Consider the following 5620-nt stretch of genomic DNA (forward strand, 5'->3'; position numbering starts at 1 on the left):
GGGTATCAGAACGCACAGTTCCTTCCACGTTCAGACACACAGTTGCCAAGAGTGTATCAGTCGTCAGGGTGGCGCTCCTTCGGGAGATCGTGTATGGGAGACTGGCAGCGTGCTCCGTCCAGTGGCGGGCATGCGCAGTTTCACCATGAGTGATGAGGACGGTGGTGAGGGGGTACGGTCTGCAGTTCACTGTGCATCCTCCTCCTTTTCGTGGCATCATTACGTCATTGATCCCCGAGGTCCTAGCACCTGTCTTGAGAGAGGAGATTTCCTCTCTCCTTCAAAAGCAGGCTATTCGGGTGGTCCCCGTGTCAGAAATACAGAGCGGTTGGTACAGCCGGTACTTCTTAGTTCCCAAGAGCAATGGAACGTTGAATCCCATACTGAACTTGCATGTTTTAAACAAGCAACTCAAGTTGCAAGTTCAAAATGCTCACCCTTTGCCGGCTTTTGCAGTCGGTGCGTCCCAGCGATTGGTTCACGTCCATAGATCTGAAGGATGCATATTTTCATGTCCTATACTTCCTCCCCTCTCCCTATTGCCCATACCTTTTCTATGGTGGTAGAAGTGGCTTTGGCACCGGTGTGGTGCCAGTTGATCAGAGTATTGGCCTATCTGGACGATTGGCTGGTCGAGGAAACAGGTGGAGCTCCACACTGCCATGCTGGTTTCCCATATTTAGTCGCTGGGGTTTATAATGAATCACAAGAAAAGTTGTTTGACTCCGGCTCAGCGCATTCAGTTTCTGGGTCTCATTCTGGACTTGGTTCTGAATCATGCGTTTTTGTCCCAACAGAGGAGGAGGTTCAGTGCCGTTATCCTCACAAGGTGAGGTATTGAAAGATATTGAAAACAGGGGTGCCAAATAATTCTGACCCCTATCTTTTTGAGAAAGAAAAATATTACTTGTTAAACAAAATCTCTTTATCTGAACAATTGTATTAGTATAAAATAATATAATAATAACATTTAAAAAAAAACATACAATATAGCTCAGTATTTGTATAATTTATTTTATACAGTCTTTTTTGCTCATCTTTATAAAGGTTGCCAATAATTCTGGACCTGACTGTAAATTTATACTGTATGGCTCTGGTGCATACAAAAGGGCAAAAGGCATCACTGACGTGATGGGGCGGCAGGTAGCTTAGTGGTTAAGAGTGTTGTGCCAGTAACCGAAAGGTCGCTGGTTCTAATCCCCAAGACGACTAGGTGAAAAATCTGTCGATGTGTCCTTGAGCAAGGCACTTAACCCTAATTGCTCCTGTAAGTCGCTCTGGATAAGAGCGTCTGCTAAAATGACTAAAATGTTTTAAAAAATTGCAAATGTCTCTGGATTGTCTGCCAAAGAAGACTGTGAATGTCTCAACCAAGGAAATAAAAACGTAGACAAACAATATCTTGGAACCTATCAAATACAGTATCTTTATGGCCACCAGTAAGTTTTCCCAATGTTGTGCAATCTGTCTGCCAGTTGATGAGGTCCACCCACAGCCTTGGTAACACACACACACACACACACACAGTGATACGTATTGTAATAAAATGTCTGTCTCAGCCCTCTTCCTGTCACCAGCATGTCAATAAAACCTCCAGAAAGATCTGTGTGTAGTGCGTGGGTGAGTAGTAGTGTGTGTGTGTGTAGACTAAAGATAATGGTCTTTATACTTTTGACAAAGTAGTGCACGATGTAGGGAAAGGGTGCCATTTGGAACTCAGCCCCTATGTGCCCTGGTCAAAAGTAAAGCATGAAATAGGGATAATAGGGTGCCGTTCGGAACGCAGACAGGAAGTGAGGTGTCCTGCCCAGTCAGCTGCCCCGTCCAGCCTGTTCACGCTCATTACCACCTCCCAATCTCATCCAACCAGTGCTTGACTTGGATTGAAATAGGTTCCGGTACTCATTTTGGGTGCCGGTACTGTTTATATATAGGTGCAGGAGCTCCACAATACTTTTGAGCTAATATTCTATAAGAGGAACAGGAGCTCAAGCAGTAGAACATTTGTGCTGCCAGTACTCTGGTGTGGCTCAGTTTGGTAGAGCATGGAGCTTGCAAAGCCAGGGTTGTGGGTCGATTCACATGGGGGACCAGTATGGAAAAAAAGTATGAAAATGTATGCACTCACTACTATAAATTGCTCTGGATTAGAGTGTCTTCTAAATGACTGAAAGGTAAATGTACTAAGCTCTGGTGAGCTCCTGCCCAAGTCAAGCACTGCATTCAACCCTCATTCACTCTCTCAGGGCTTTATAATGATAATGAGCTTCCGTTCTGGCCGTGGGCCCAGTGAGAAAGACCCACATCTGATTCATCAACTTTTCCTTGGAAGTGTGTGTGTGTGTGTGTGTGTGTGTGTGTGTGTGTGTGTGTGTGTGTGTGTGTGTGTGTGTGTGCGTGCGTGCATGCGTGTGCGTGTGCGTGTGTGTCTCAACATCTTTTTGTCAACCAGCCCTCCTTCATTCTACAGTACAATAGCTGACAGGGCCTGGACCAGCTCTGGCTTGGTTTGCCTGTTGAGTAATGATCTGCTAGCACTTGACAGTTTGTTCAGATCAATGCAGATTCTTGTCGTATTGAAAGAAACCCAGTTTAGCAGCGCTGCAGTCATTCCTGAGAACAATCAGAGACTATTCAGGGCTGAAGGACAAGGGCACCCTCCCTCTGTCAACATCAGGCTCAACTCAGGAGGCCACAGCCAAACCAAGATTGTGTCCTAAATGGCACCCTTTATATTGCACAGCTTTTGACCAGGGCCTATAGGGTTCTGCTCAAAAGTAGTGCACCATATAGGGAATAGGGTGCCATTTGGGATGCACGCCAAGGCACTCTGTACCACTGTAGACCACTCAGGATATCCACTGTACTTATTCACTGTACTGGTAAGAAGTCAAGGTATGCCTATGAACAGCATATAACATATTATTACGTAGTTGTATGAGTATTGAATTGAGTAAATGCCTGCATGTATTTGCTAATATTCATAAATACAAAAAAAAGTATAATGATCTGCTAAAGTTTATTGATTAACACACTGTTCAAAAGTGTAACTCGGTACTGTGCACCACCCTCCTGAGGACTCTCCTATACTGTGGAGGGTGAATAATTGTATATACTGCTTGTGATCAATAATGTAGGAATGGTGTACATTATTTAAAGCTTTAACAGGTAATCCTAACATGCGGGAACATGGATAAATAGTGTGCGTTTTGTGTCAAGGAAGGGTTGCAGCAATACAGTCATTCTATAGTAAGAGATTATAAATTATCCTTAAACATTATGACTGGAAAGCATGCAGGTGTGTATGGATTGGGAGAGTGGAGCGGAGCTGAGAGGAGCTGCGCGGAGGTGTGTGTGTGTGTGTGTGTGTGTGTGTGTGTGTGTGTGTGTGTGTGTGTGTGCGTGTGTGTGTGTGTGTGTGTGTGTGTGTGTGTGTGTGTGTGTGTGTGTGTGTGTGTGTGCGTGTGTGTGTGTGTGTGTATGCGTGGCACACGTGTACAGCCATATGCGTATTCCTGTAACTCGAGTCGAGCAGGTAAGCACTGGTAACCACACAATCTCATTCACACACACACACACACACACAAACACACACACACACACACACACACAGAATAATGGGCTGTGATATACCCTCCATCAATCAAGCAGTCTACCATGCAAACCAGCCATGTAAACAAACAACCAGGGACTCCTCTTATCCACTCATTTTACAAAATGTAGTTTGGGTTTAAACTATACACTGCATTGGAGACAGAGAAGTAAAAAAAAATGTTTTTAAACAGCACACTTTGTGGATGCAAAAGTTTATGATTTTTCACACACTAACCTACACAGAATAACTTACTTTGGTTTAGACCTGTTGGGCTACAAAAAAACTCCTGTTGTGATTTTATGTTTAATAAAAGGTTTTGCACCAATACAATGATGCACCCCTCTGGTTTCATCTAATGTCATTTGGGTAATTTGGGGTAGTTGTAGTCAGTGGCGGTCAGTGCCGTTTAAGATGAGGGAGGACCATTTTTTTAATGACCATGGCCTTATTTCTATAACAGCATATTGGATGAATCTCATTCATATTCCATTCACCCAGTTTAATGTAACTTAGATAGGTTTAGGCTACTACATACCTGGGGCGGCAGGTAGCTTAGTGGGTAAGAGCGTTGTGCCAGTAACCGAAAGGTCGCTGGTTCTAATCCCCGAGCCGACTAGGTGAAAAATCTGTCGATGTGCCCTTAAGCAAGGCACTTAACCCTAATTGCTCCTGTAAGTCGCTCTGGATAAGAGCGTCTGCTAAATGACTTAAATGTAAATGTAAATACATGATACTCAAATTTTCCCTATACCCATCATGAGGTTGCTACAACCTAGCCTATGAATGAAAGTTTACAATATACACTACCGTTCAAAAGTTTGGGGTCACTTAGAAATGTCCTTGTTTTACATGAAAACATACATGAAATGAGTTTGTATAGGAAACATAGCAAAATGAATAGGAAATGTAGTCATTCACAAAGTTGATTTTTAATAGAAATAATAATTGTGTCCTTCAAACTTTTCTTTGGTCCAAGAATCCTCCATTTGCAGCAATTACAGCCTTGCAGACCTTTGGCATTCTAGTTGTCAATTTGTTGAGGTAATCTGAAGAGATTTCACCCCATGCTTCCTGTAGCACCTCCCACAAGTTGGATTGGCTCTGGTGACTGTGCTGGCCACTCCATTATAGACAGAATACCAGCTGACTGCTTCTTCCCTAAATAGTTATTGCATAGTTTGGGGCTGTGCTTTGGGTCATTGTCCTGTTGTAGGAGGAAATTGGCTCCAATCAAGCGCTGTCCACAGGGTATGGCATGGCGTTGCAAAATGGAGTGATAGCCTTCCTTCTTCAAGATCCCTTTTACCTTGTACAAATCTCCCACTTTACCACCACCAAAGCACCCCCAGACCATCACATTGCCTCCACCATGCTTGACAGATGGCATCAAGCACTCCTCCAACATCTTTTCATTTGGTCTGTGTCTCATAAATGTTATTCTTTGTGATCCGAACACCTCAAACTTCGATTCGTCTGCCCATAACACTTTTTTCCGATCTTCCTCTGTCCAGTCTCTGTGTTCTTTTGCCCATCTTAATCTTTTATTTTTATTGGACAGTCTGAGATATGGCTTTTTCTTTGCAACTCTGCCTAGAAGGTCAGCATCCCGGAGTCGCCTCTTCACTGTTGACGTTGAGACTGGTGTTTTGCAGGTACTATTTATTGAAGCTGCCAGTTGAGGACCTGTGAGGCGTCTGTTTCTCAAACTAGACACTAATGTATTTGTCCTATTGCTCAGTTGTGCACCGGGGCCTCCCACTCCTCTTTTTATTCTGGTTAGATCCAGTTTGCGCTGTTCTGTGAAGGGAGTAGTACACAGCGTTGTACGAGATCTTCAGTTTCTTGGCAATTTCTCGCATGGAATAGCCTTCATTTCTCAGAACAAGAATAGACTGACGAGTTTCAAAAGAAAGTTATTTGTTTCTGGCCATTTTGAGCCTGTAATCAAACCCACAATTGCTGATACTCCAGATACTCAACTAGTCTCAAGAAGGCCAGTTTTATTGCTTCTTTAATCAGCACAAC

The sequence above is a fragment of the Coregonus lavaretus genome (assembly GCF_964263955.1).
Source record: "Coregonus lavaretus genome assembly, chromosome: 15".
Taxonomy (NCBI): Eukaryota; Metazoa; Chordata; class Actinopteri; order Salmoniformes; family Salmonidae; genus Coregonus; species Coregonus lavaretus.